Source organism: Nycticebus coucang, chromosome 4 (genome assembly GCF_027406575.1).
Source record: "Nycticebus coucang isolate mNycCou1 chromosome 4, mNycCou1.pri, whole genome shotgun sequence".
In the NCBI taxonomy this organism is placed as follows: domain Eukaryota; kingdom Metazoa; phylum Chordata; class Mammalia; order Primates; family Lorisidae; genus Nycticebus; species Nycticebus coucang.
Genome location: NC_069783.1, coordinates 28,691,373 through 28,705,817, shown reverse-complemented (window position 1 = coordinate 28,705,817; position 14,445 = coordinate 28,691,373). Strand labels below are relative to the sequence as shown.

General features: G+C 35.4%; 1 protein-coding gene across 8 annotated transcripts in view; it reads right to left on the bottom strand.

The window, feature by feature from the left end:
* LCLAT1 (lysocardiolipin acyltransferase 1) overlaps positions 1 to 14,445 on the bottom strand; it is a 217,116-nt gene that overhangs the window by 158,828 nt on the left and 43,843 nt on the right. The gene's annotated exons all lie outside the window — the stretch shown is intronic.

Genomic DNA, 14,445 nt, shown 5'->3' with positions numbered 1-14,445 from the left:
GATTTCCACCTTACACAGACCTCTGAGCAGAATTACCCTTTCTTCTTTCACCAACTGTGATACAGCCAGTTCCTTCCCCACTGCATCTTCCCTATATGGTTAAAAACTGTGAAAAAGCTCTACTTCTTGGAATACAAATCCCTCCCTTTCTTCCTCACTGGATCTAGGGAGGTAAAGAAGATAATATTGTTTGCTTTTATTTTACTCACATCTTGTGAATTATATTCTCTTCTTAAATCCCACTCACTTAAATGAGTGCGGAGGAGAATCCTGCAATCACAGCAACATCCAAAATATAAAATTTGTCATTAAACAATTAAGATTTTTTTATTATTAAATCATAGCTGTGTACATTAATGCAATCATGGGGCACCATACACTGGTTTTATATACCATCTGATATATTTTCATCATACTGGTTAACATAGCCTTCCTGGCATTTTCTTATTGTGTTGAGACATTTACACTCTACATCCAGGAGGTTTCACATGTACCCTTGTAAGATGCACCATAGGTGTGATCCCACCAATCACTCTCCTTCCACTCATCCTCCCCCTCCTCTCCCCCTTCCTAATATTCTTAAGTTATAATTAGGTTATAGCTTTCATATGAAAGCCATAAATTAGTTTCATAGTAGGGCTGAGTACATTGGATACTTTTTCTTCCATTCTTGAGATACTTTACTAAGAATAGTATGTCCATGTAAACATGAACGAGGTAAAGTCTCCATCTTTCTTTAAGGCTGCATAATATTCCATGCTGTACATATACCACAGTTTATTAATCCATTTGTGGATCGATGTGCACTTGGGCTTTTTCCATGACTTAGCAGTTATGAATTGGGCTGCAATAAACATTCTGGTACAAATATCTTTGTTAGAATGTGATTTTTGGTCTTCTGGATATATACCTAGTAGAAAAATTGCAGGATCGAATGGCAGACGTATTTTTAGATCTCTAAGGGTTCTCCAAACATCTTTCCAAAAGGAACATATTAGTTTGCATTCCTACCAGCAGAGTAGAAGTGTTCCCTTTTCTCCACATCCACGTCAACATCTCTGGTCTTGGGATTTTGTGATATGGGCTAATCTTACTGGAGTTAGATGATATCTCAAAGTAGTTTTGATATGCATTTCTCTGATGATTAAGGATGATGAGCTTTTTTTCATGTGTCTGTAGGCCGTGCGCCTGTCTTCTTTAGAGAAGTTTCTCTTCAAGTCCCTTGCCCACTCTGAGATGGGATCACTTGTTCTTTTCTTGCTAATACATTTGAATTCTCTGTGGATTCTGGTTATTAAACCTTTGTCGGAGACATAACCTGCAAATATCTTCTCCCATTCTAAGGGCTGTCAGCTTGCTTTACTTACTGTGTTCTTGGCTGTGCAGAAGCTTTTTAGTTTGATCGGGTCCCAGTAGTGTATTTTTGATGCTGCTTCAACTGCCTGGGGGTTCCTCCTCATAAAATATTCTCCCAGGCCAATTTCTTCAAGAGTTTTCCCTGCACTTTCTTCTAGTATTTTTATAGTTTCATGTTTTAAGTTTAAATCTTTAATCCAGTGAGACTCTATCTTAGTTAACAGTAAAAAGGTGTGGGTCCAGTTTCAGTCTTCTACAGGTCGCCAGCCATTTCACTCAGCACCATTTGTTAAATAGGAATCTTTTCCCCACTGAATGTTTTGAATTGGCTTGTCAAAGATCAAATAGTGGTAAGTAGCTGGATTCATCTCTTGGTTCTCTATTTTGTTCCATATATCTACCTCTCTGTTTTTGTGCCAGTACCATGCTGTTTTGATCACTATCGATTTATAGTATAGTCTGAGGTCTGGTAGCATGATTCCTCCCGATTTGTTTTTATTTTGAGTAATGTCTTGGCTATTTGAGGTTTTTTGTGATTCCATATAAAACGAAGTATTATTTTTTCGAGATCTTTAAAGTATGATAGTGGAGCTTTAATAGGGATTGCATTAAAATTGTATATTGCTTTGGGTAGTATGGACATTTTAACAATGTTGATTCTTCCCAGCCATGAGTATGGTATGTTTTTCCATTTGTTAACATCTTTAGCTATTTCTTTTCTTAGAGTTTCATAGTTCTCTTTATAGAGATCTTTCACGTCCTTTGTTAGATAAACTCCCAAATATTTCATTTCTTTTGACACTACTGTGAAAGGAATAGAGTTCTTGACTGTTGTTTCAGCTTGACTATTGTTGGCATATATAAAGGCTACCGATTTATGAATGTTGATTTTGTAATCTGAGATGCTGCTGTATTCCTTGATCACTTCTAAGAGTTTTGTAGTAGAATCCCTGGTGTTTTCCAGATATACAATCATATCATCTGTGAAGAGTGAAAGTTTGATTATCTTCTGACCCTATATGGATACCCTTGATCGCCTTTTCTTCCCTAATTGCGATGGCTAAAACTTCCATTACAATGTTAAACAGCAGTGGAGACAATAGGCAATATTGCCTTGTTCCTGATCTGAGTGGAAATGATATCAATTTAACTCCATTTAATACAATATTGGCTGTGGGTTTGCTGTAAATGGCCTCTATGAGTTTAAGAAATGTCCCATCTATACCAATTTTCTTAAGTGTTCTGATCATGAAGGGATGCTGGATATTATCAAAAGCTTTTTCTGCATCAACTGAGAGAATCGTATCTTTGTTTTTTAATTTATATGCTGAATTATATTTATAGATATTACGTATATTGAACCAGCCTTGAGACCCTGGTATAAAACCCACTTGGTCATGATGTATAATTTGTTTGATGTGTTGCTGGATTCTGTTTGTTAGGATATGGTTGAAAATTTTTGCATCTATATTCATTAGTGATATTGGCCTATAATTTTCTTTTCTTGTTGGCTCTTTTCCTGGTTTTGGGATCAGGGTGTTGTTTGCTTCATAGAATGTGTTGGGTAATATTCCTTCTTTTTCTATGTTTTGGAAAAGGTTGAGTAATATAGATACTACTTCCTCTTTAAAGGTTTGGTAGAATTCTGACGTGAAGCCATCTGGTCCAGGGATTTTCTTTTTGGGAGATTAAGAAATTTAAATGAAGCATTCTCAGCTCCAAATTAGGATGAGGTCATTTGATAACAGAATGATGAAAAACTGGTCCTGTGGCAAAGATGATTACAGATTGAGAGAAAACAATTTGGCAGTTTATTTAATATAACACAGGTTTACAGTCAATAATTCTAAATACTATAATAGAATCTAAAAATTCCCCTTAGGTTCAAGGAAGCTGCCTTTAATGAGCATCATTTGTTAATTCCTTGTGGCATGTAGTAATGGTATTGGAAAAAAGTCATTAAGGACAGAATTCAGGATTGCTGAGAAACTAGCACAATACGTAACTCTAAACTCTAAGCCCTTTCCAGCCCTAAAATTCTCAGCATCTAGGAAAAAAGACCTAAATCTGTGGAGCCTAGGTATGTGGTATCTAGGTATACAAAGGAAACAATTATTAAGTGTTAAAAATTATTTCCAGAGAAAAAATGAAAGATCTAAGAGTCAGAATCTCAAAAATCAAGACCCAGGGACAGCCAAGCTGTTTTGAATACAAACCATTGAAAGGAAACAGAAAGCAAGCATGGTTCCAAGGTCATTGCTATCTTTCAATTGCCATGCAATGAGTCGGGTGGCTGCAAAATCGGCACAGTCTCAATCCTAAATCAGTCATAACTAAGCACAATGCCAACATTATCTTTTCCCCCAAGTTATAAATGAATAGTAATCTACTGTTACTTTAATAGCAAACTATGAAGGGTATACATATAAGAACAGAGTTAAGTGCTGGAATTTAAAAAATCTTACAAAGTAATCCAATACAAATTTATTAGTGTTCATAATGATAATTGTGCTTCACACTCTATAGTCCTAATTGAAACCTAACTTATGTGATTTACTATAATTACGATGACAACAACGAAAATGACTACTACTACACCACAGCTAAACATCTCTAAAGAGAGCATCAAGGAAAAGAGGTATTTTCCCCTGCGATAATGTTAAAGACATCTAAAGTCTGACAGTTTTTCTCTTTAACAGCTTTATTGAGATAAAATTTACATTCCATAAAATCCATTCATTTAAAGTATACAATTCAATGACTGTTAGTATATTCAGAGTAGCGCAGCAATCACCACAATTCACCTTAGAACACCACATCACTCTCACTTCAGGTTAAGGAGAGCACCAGCAGTCCCCGCCACTTGGTCCTCCTAATTAATAGCTGTTATTTGAGGTAACCACATGGTTTCTATTCACTATTAGCCCAAAGATCACTTTCACAGAGAGGCCTTCCCTGACCACACAATTTAAAATTGTAACATCAGTCCCACGTAATACACCCCAATCACCACCCATATTGCCCACTACCCACCCACCCATCCCTAAGTCCTCACTTCACTTTTCCTGAAACTGATCCTGTTTAGCTTATTTTCTGTGAACTCCACAATAGCAAAGATTTTTGTCTGTTCTCCTTGTTGCTATACTCGCAGGGCCTAAAATGTGACACACTATAAAAATTTAATGTTTGTAGACAGAAGTGGCTGCAGTACTACTATTAATGTCACTATTTTATATTTTAACTTATAATAAATTATGGACTTTCTATAACATTTTTCTCCTTTATAATGAAGAAACTCTAACCAGAGAAAACCAAAATAAATGGACTTAACCAAATTTAACACAACTACAGATTCCAACATCTATGCTTTAGAGATTTGTTCCCACCTTTTTATTCAAGTCTTCCTTTAATGCCTTAGCTATGTACCATAAGGAATACGAAAGAATTATAAGACAAAGTCAGTTTCTTCCAAAGGTCTATGATCTGTGGGACCAAGACATGTATAAATTAAATGATAATGTCTTTTTTTCTACTTTTGTTTTTGACTTTTAAAAAAGTAAAAAAAAAAAAAAAACCTAGTAAAATAACACAGAACTTGGGGAGGGAAAAATTGATAATCTATGTGAACTAGAATAACCAGGAATCACCTCCTATTGAAGTAGTACTAAGAGGATATGTAACTGAGATAATAAATCGGCTCAAACACTAAAAGCTTAACAGAATAGTTTATTTCTTGCTTATGTGGCAGTCACAGGGTAACAGGAGGGCCCAGGTTGGTGGACAGTAGTCTCTGTCACAAGGAAGATTGTCACAAGAGACTACTTAGACAGTAGTGTTCTCTGTCACAAGGAAGATTCAGAGGCTATGCGGCATGTTATCAGGAACAAAGGAACTAAATGAACAAAGATAATCAAGTCAAAGCCAAGCAATAGTAGAAGAGTAAAAAGATAGGACTTAGGACTGGCTGTATTCTGGGGAGCCAGGAGAGAAAATAAGGGTGGTTCCACCAATGGTTGCCAAATACTAAACTGAAGACCAATCCCAATAAGTGTCAAATTTTCTACCAGTCTACAATGAAATGAGAAAAATAAATATAAGTTCATAACTTGTTAATCATGACAAATATTATATATTTATAATTTAATTTTTTATGACTTAAATATAATGTGATGTCATAAAATTAAAATTTCATGTTTTTATATTAAAAAATGTTTTTAAGCAGGTTAGTTAAGGTTGTCAAAAGTTCTAAGATAATGCTCTTTCTTGACTATAAAAAAATCATTCTTTATCTTGTAGGCAATGGGGACTTATTTTAATTTCCAACTTATTATATATTTTTAATGTTTTAATACTTTCGAACAAGCCTGTATTGCTTTGGAAATTAGAAAAGATTCAGTCCTATACAGCCAGAAAACTTAAAATACAAGAAACAAGAGCTGCTTCAGGGTGGGCAGGAAGGCTTACCAGCCCACACTTATAAACTATACTCACAATATGTGCTCAAAAAATTGAAAGAAAGTATTTGATTCCTCTAAATCTAATTTCAAACTCTTTAGTATACATATAACATACATGATAAATATTAAACCCAAAATAGAGTTGAAGAAAGCAGTTAATTAGTAAGCAAAGAAAACAATCTGCTATAGCATTAATCCAAGTTTCTTTTCTAAAACAACTATTATACTTTCAAACTAAAAATGATATGATATACTATTTTTCTTCTATTATAGATTACAAAGTAAAATGCTTTATTACCATTAAAAAGAGAAGTAAACTAAGCAAAATGCTTTTTAGCTAGAGAAATTCAACTGTCACATTCAACTACAAGATGAAAAGAATTTTACATGGAATAAAGGAATGATAAACATTAAAGAAAGTGAACATTTAGGAATTATTTATAAGCAAAGGGATATGACTTATTAAAGACGAAAGCTACTTCCTAGCCTCTACTAAAAGCACAGCTCTACAGGAATCACTTCTTCCACCTTTCTCCCTACATTCCTTCCACTAATGGCAAATGTTGAAAAAGATGACACTGCACAACATGCCTCTGCATAAAAGTAGAGAGAAAAAGAGCTGTCTAAAAAATTAAAACTGCATGAAATTTTTTAAAAGAACGGCAAATGTTACTAAATGTATGGTTGCATACAAATATACATAGTTATTACTGTGGTTATGCCAGCTTTAGTCATATTAAAATGTGATAACTGTGGAGTTATAGAATGTATAGTCAAGCTTTAGCTTTTCCCTTGGCACTCCTAAAAAAAAGAAAATAGATCAGCAGAGGGATTTCATTCTGAACAATTCAGCTCTTGCCCACAACACTCTTCTAGTGCTATTATCTTACAATTACAATAAAATAATATTGGTTAATGGCAAAGCCAAGAGTTATAAAGACATTGAGAAAACACTAAAAATATAAAATGAGTATCAAATCTAGAGTCTCAAAGTCACAATGAATAAATAAACTAAAAAAAAAACAGAATTCATTATTTCCAAATGAGACCTATACCCTCCAAAATGACTTATTGGGAAGGCCACAATACTCATTCCAACAATGTTGTCACTTACAATATTTTTAGAATTTCTTTTGGAAAAGCTCTACAAAACCTATAACACATTCTATTGATTATCCTCAACAATACTAATGAATCCCCAAATTTAGATTGTAGCAATTCTTGGGGTGTAGGTTGAATTTCTGAAGCAATTAAAGAGTCACATAGGGCCTGCTATAGAGGATATGATGGATCATCAAACAGGGCTACCTATATTCGGTCAAAAATGAGACGTTAACCTAAAGCAATTAAGACTAATTTTCCTAGGAGGCAACCCTAGAAAGGTAAAGCCTCCCAAAGCAACTGCTCTGAAGCACATGTCTCACTTGGATATCTACATAACTCAGTTTTATAATTAAATATCATCCAGTCCCCTCTCTCATTTTACTAATAAGAAAATGGGCTAGGTCTGATAACTCACACCTGCAACCCCTCTGTTTTGGGAAGCTGAGGTAGGAGGATCACTTGACACCAGGAGTTCAAGATCAGCTTGGGCAACATACCAAGACTCCACTCTACAAAATATTTGTTTAAATTACCCTGGTGTGGTGGCATGCACCTGCATGCTCAGTTGGGGGGTGGAGATAGGAAGACCTCCCTGGAGTTCAGTTATAGTGAGTATAATCATTCTACTGCAATTCAGCCTGGGCAATAAGAGTGACCCTATCTCAATTAAAAAAAAAGGAAAAATAAAAATGAAGTTTCTAAGAGGTGAAAGGAATTGCCCCAGATTACTTAACTAATTAGTGACAAACTGGAGACTGAATAGCAGGTCTCCTAATTCCTAGTTCAATATTCATTCCATTTTACTATGCAGAGTATAAACTTTAAGGCTTGAGAACAAAGTAGAATTGCTTTTAAAATACAGTAATGGTTTTTGTTTTAAATTCAAGTTAAGACAACTAGTAATCTCCAAAGTATTGGAAGAATATGTGATTTGATATTAAATACACATACACACACTTTAATGATGCCAATTTCTGTCATATGGAAAAGACAGGGAGAAAAATGTAGAAAAAAACAACTGAAAGGATAAATGATATGGTAGTCCAGGCCCTAAAGTAGGTCTGCAAAGCCAGTTATATTACAACTCAGTCAAAGTGTATTGATGTGATTTTTTTCCTTATGCAGACATCAAAAAAATTAAAGATGAGCTGTCATCATTACCATTTGATAGCATTTATTGAGTATTTACTCTGCCACTTTGCTCGGCATTTTTGCTTGCATTATTCCACTTAATCCTTACAACAACCCCATGAAGTAGGCACATCCTATCCCCATTTAAAAGATAAAGGAACTGAAATCTATTAAGGTTAAATAACCAAAATCACAATGTATGGCAGGTTGTATTTTCCAAAGATCATTATAAAAATGTCTCCTGTCCCACCTGTTCTCCTTTTTCTTTTTTTTGTTTTTGTGACAAGAGTCTCACCTTGTCACCCTCGGTAGAGTGCCTAGAGTGCTGTCGCACCACAGCTCACAGCAATCTCAAACTCTTGGGCTCCAGTGATTCTCTTGCCTCAGCCTCCCAAGTAGCTGAAACTACAGGTGCCCACCACAACACCCAGCTATTTTTTAGAGATAGAGTCTCGCTCTAGCTCAGGCTGGTCTCGAACTTATGAGCTCAAGCAATCCACCCTCCTCGGCCTCCCAAGTGCTAAGATTTCTCCTTTTTCTTGATAAGTTTTTTTTGCTTAGGATACTTTTAGACTTATCGAAAAACTGTGATAATAGTACAGTTCGTCTTATTATTGTCATCTTAGTAGATAAATCTATCACAACTAATGAAGCAACAGTATAATATTTTTATTAACTGAAGTGCATATTTTATTTAAATTTCCTTAGTATTCATCTAACATCTTTCTGCACCAGGGTCCCATCAGAATACCACATTGCATTTAGTCATCATGTCTCCCTAGACTCCCTTTGACTTATGACAGTTTCTTAGAATTTCCTTGTTTTGGATGACTGAGGAAATGGAAAATCTGAGACTAGATCCTGAGTGTGTCAGACTGCAAAGAGTGTGCTTTTGAACCATACTACTAAATGATTCCTGTAATCTAAACTGCTTTTCTTTAGGTTTCAAAAAGGTTTATGCGCTGGTCAATGCAGTGGGCTTGAATTGGCAGATATATCCCATTTGCAAAGTAGATCCTACAGCATTACTTTATCTTCCAGTAACTGCATTATTACACAGTATATTCCAAAGAATATAGGAATAAGCTGAAACTGTATTTAAGATGATGTGGCTCCAAAATATAAATGCCATCATTTTCAGTGACAGAACCAAGCAGGCTATGTATTAACTTCCTTTTAAATAGCCATATACCCTTTCCACGGTGTTACGAATTTTTAAATATTCAACTAATTCCTATTTTCTTTTACTTAATGGCAGAAGTGCTTATAAAATATTATTAGATTTATTTTACATATTTCAGGATTAAGTTATAGTCAGTGCTAATTATAACATGCCTGGAAAAAAAAATTTAACCTACAGTGATTAAAATTCTACTTATAAAGGAAAAATCTAAACCACAGAAACAGTACTTAGTTTAGAACAAGTAATGTGTATGTAACTGCCAAATGCAATCTCTATTTAGATGTCTGTCTTACTGAAACACTGCAATTACAAAAAACCAAAATGAATTTCTAAGTATTTCAAGATGAAATAGTCTTTGCCTAATTTTCAAGGCTTATAATTACTTCCCTGAAAAAGTAAATACTCCAACTTTTTATTCATAAAACGGATTCCAGAAGTTAACACAGATTGAACTCTCAATTTTACTACAAAATGGACACCTCCTATGTAATTAAGAATCTCTCAGATTAATGATCAAATGCAATGCCTGTTAACTTCATCTCCAAAATATACCATAAATTTAACATTTTCTATACATTTCATTGTCATCAGCTTAATCCAAGTCATCATCTTGTTTATACAACGAGTGACTTCCTCTCTTATACTCTTAGCCAACCCACATTCCTGGTCCCTTCTTCATACCATGGAAAAATAATCTCAAAATGTAAGTCTGACCATTTCCTAGTTTAAAAGTCTTTAATGGCTCTCCGTTGGATCCTGAAGTAAAAATCAAATTCCATACAAATCTGTAAGTCTTACATGAATTGGCTCCCATACCCAACTCTGCAAGTGCACTACCACTCCCTTTTACCTATATGCAGACCACTTATCTGCAAGGTTCTCCAATGGCCCATCTCAAGGCACTAGATCTATCTTGTTAGACTTGTATTTAACTAGCTCCTTTTCTTCCTTTAGGTTTTAGCTGTCAGCTTAATATCAACTTCTTAAAGAAGATTTCACTAAGGCTGACCACTACTTAAAGTAAGGACCCCTCAGTATTCTCTGCCTCAATCCAGAGTGCTTCACTTACAGTTCTCATTGCAGCCTGCAGGTAGTTTAATCATTTGTCTGTTCTTCCGTTTTTCACCTACCATTCCCTCTAGAATCTTAGTTCTAAAGTTCACCAGTTATGAGGACCATGTTGATATTGTTCAGTTATATTCTCAGAACAAGATCCAGAACACTTCAAAAGAGCTCAACTTCTATTTTTATAATAAAGACAATATAAAAAAGAATGGCTACTGTCACTTTATTTTTTATTTTATAGGAATTCAAGAGCAGCATAACAGTAAGATTCAGATGATCAAAATGTCTTTCAATTATTTCTCCTTTTGTCATGTTCAAATTCATATGGGGTCCTTCCTATAAAGCATAATACAGCCAGGCCTGTAATCCTAGCACTCTGGGAGGCCAAGGCAGGTGATTTGCTTGAGCTTTGGAGTTCAAGACCAGGCTGAACGAGAGCAAGACCCTGTCTCTACCAAAAATAGAAATACTAAATAGGCATGTGGCAGGTGCCTGTAGTCCTAGCTATTCAGGGGGCTGAGGCAAGAGGAATTTGAGGTTGTTTTGAGTTATGAGACCATACCATTCTACCTAGTGCCACAGAGTGAGACTGTCTCAAAATAATAAGAATACAACAAATATAACAGAAAACAATGTCACCTTACATTCACAGAGTATTTTTTATAGCCCTGAATATGTTTTGAAATGTTTACCTCAACTGAAATATAGAAGGCAGGTAATATTTCCATTTTACAGACAACCACTAAGGCTCAGAGAGGTAAATGAACTGGCTAAAATCATAAATTTTTAGTGGTGTAGCTGAAGTTTGAACACAGCTCTCCTGGCTCCCAATCTAGTCCGTTCTTGTTTCTTTTACTTTTTTATTTTTTGTGTTTTGCTTTGGTGCACATTTTTAGCCTTTTAAAAAGTGAAGCATACAGAGCGAGGGAGTGGGGTCTTGGTGTATGCCACGCCTTTTGTGGGCAAGACACGATTGTAAGAGGGTCTTTACCTAACAAATGCAATCAGTGTAACCTGGTTTCTTGTACCCTCAATAAATCCCCCACAATTAAAAAAAAAAGTGAAACATACAAATCCTAAGTACATAACTTGGTAATTCCTACCAAGCCAGTATACCCAGATCGAGGTAGAGTACTGCCTGCAGCCCAGAAGCCTCCTTCGTGCATGCTCCTTCTCAACCAATAACTGAATGGTAACCACAATTCTGACTTCTATGACTACAGCTACTCTTACCTGTTTTTTAACTTCACCTAAATGGAATCAGTAAGTATATACTCTTCTATATCTGATTTCTTTTATTTAACATAATGCCTGTGAGATTCACCCATATGAACAAATGCAGCAATGATTTTCTTCTTTTTCATTGCTGTGTGCTATTTCATTGTATAAACACACCAAAATTTATTTAGCTATTCCATTGTTTGATACTTGTGTATTTTTCAGGTTTTAGCTATATGAATAATACCACTGTGAATATTCTTTATTTGCTAAAGAAACAAAGGCACCAAAAGAGAAAAATGACTAAGTCAAACAACCACAGTAATTGGGCAACCCAACTAAACCCCAGGAGGCTTAATCTCCCTTTTATTATGTTACACAAGTCAGCAAATCCATCTGACTGTTAACATAAGGATTCTTTCAATTCTTATAAAATATGAAACTCAGTCTTAAGTTAAAAATCCTATGCCAAATATTAGTACAGTTTCTGATTACCAAAATTACTTCGTTAAAAACTTTTAAAATAAATTTCAATGTTTGGAGTAGAAATAATTTATTTTTAGACAAATCACTATTCTACAGAGATTTATCTAATCTATAATCAAATAAAATTTTGACTTCCAGATTAGAAATGTACTAAACTCAGAATTCTATCAAAACGTGGACAGAGACAACAATCCCAACTTACAAGCAGGTAACATGCCCAAATTCTACATTTATGTCAGTTATTTGGAATCCAGAATGCATTTTCTTCAAAAACTGTATGACACATAGTGATCAGATTTTTAGATTAGCCTACAAAAGCTAACCTCACTCAAATGGACCTGCAAATACCACTAAAAAGCAAATAGTCTTTAACCACCATGACTAAAACCCGAACACGGAATGAATAATGACTTATAAAACTATCTCCTCATACCTCAGTCTCTTTGTTAGCTCTCTAAACCGTGAGAGGCCCACTTACAAATGCCTCTGTGATTGGCTTATGCCTTTTGTTCCCCTTCAACACACTTCACTTTATTTTCTCAGATCTTGGACAGAGTTCATACCACAGAATTACTAAATTCCTACTGCTTAAACAACCCGTTGAGATTTCCACTGTTAAAAACGCCTTTGAGAGGGGAGAAATGGAAAAATTAGAAAAACAAATAGAAAAAAAATCATAAAACCTCAAGAAATATTAATAAGAAGTTGTTTTGTTTTTACCAACAGGCACATGGAGTCAGATGGGATTTTACTAAGCTCCCACTTTCATTACAGAAATCCTCCTAGACTTTTTAAAATCCTAGGCTGCGCACTTCTAAGTACCTCTCCATCCATTAGGAGAGCTTCCTATTCCATTCCTTCTCATATCCCCTTTCATTTCTCGCTTACTCCCAGAATGGGATGATACACACAGAACTGAAAAAAAGGAAAGATGAAGACTGCAGAGTGGTCAGGCAGTAGGGTCACCATGAATCTATAATTTAGGTATGTACTTAGGGACTACATATAGATGCTGTAGAACAAATAAACAGTTTCATAAATATATACCAGAATAGTTTCCAGAAATGAGAAATGTACCTTAAGTATCACATTATAACATTCCTTTGTTCTTCAAAGCTCATCTTATCACTCCAATAATTAGACTGAAAAATGCATCCTAAACTGTCTCCATACAACAAACACTGACCTGAGTACACCATAAATAGGTACACTCCAGGGAATTAGAACAAAACCTCTAATGTGATTAAATGAATTCACATGCAAATGGAGATCGGTTTCTATTTAGCCTAGATGATAGAAACTACAATGACCAGAGCTACCTACTCTTAAAACTCCAATAAGCAAGATGGTAGATAACCGAGAACACCAAAAGCACTAAATTCATAAACATAAAAGAATTTTTTTTTTATTGTTGGGGATTCATTGAGGGTACAATAAGCCAGGTTACACTGATTGCATTTGTTAGGTAAAGTCCCTCTTGCAGTCCTGTCTTGCCCCCAAAAGGTGTGGCACACACCAAAGCCCCAACCCTCTCCCTCCTTCCCTCTCTCTGCTCTTCCGTTCCCCACCCCTCCTTCCTTATTTCTCTCTCTGCTCTCCCCTTCCCCCACCCCCACCATGACCTTGTCATTTATTGTCCTCATATCAAAATTGAGTATATAGGATTCATACTTCTCCATTATTCTAATGCTTTACAAAGAATAATGTCTTCCCCTTCAATCCAGGTTAATACAAAGGATGTAAAGTCTCCATTTTTTTTAATGGCCAAATAGTATTCCATGGTATACATATACCACAGCTTGTTAATCCATTCCTGGGTTGGTGGGCATTTAGGCAGTTTCCACGTTTTGGCGATTATAAATTGAGCTGCAATAAATAGTCTAGTACAAGTGTCCTTATGATAAAAGGATTTTTAACCTTCTGGGTACATGCCCAGTAATGGGACTGCAGGATCAAATGGGAGGTCTAGCTTGAGTGCTTTGAGGGTTCTCCATACTTCCTTCCAAAAGGGTTGTACTAGTTTGCAGTCCCACTAGCAGTGTAAAAGTGTTCCCTTCTCTCCACATCCACGCCAGCATCTGCAGTTTTCAGATTTTGTGATGTGGGCCATTCTCGTTGGGGTTAGATGGTGTCTCAGGGTGGTTTTGATTTACATTTCTCTAATAGATAGGGATGATGAACATTTTTTCATGTTTCTAGACATTTGTCTGTCTTCTTTAGAGAAGGTTCTATTCATGTTTCTTTCCTATTGATATATGGGATTGTTGGCTTTTTTCATGTGGATTGAGTTCTCTATAGATCCAAGTTATCAAGCTCTTGCCTGATTCAAAATATGCAAATATCCTTTCCCATTGTGTAGGTTGTCTCTTTGCTTTGGTTCTTGCCTCCTTAGCTGTACGGAAGTTTTTCAGTTTAATGAAGTCCCATTTGTTTATTTTTATTGTT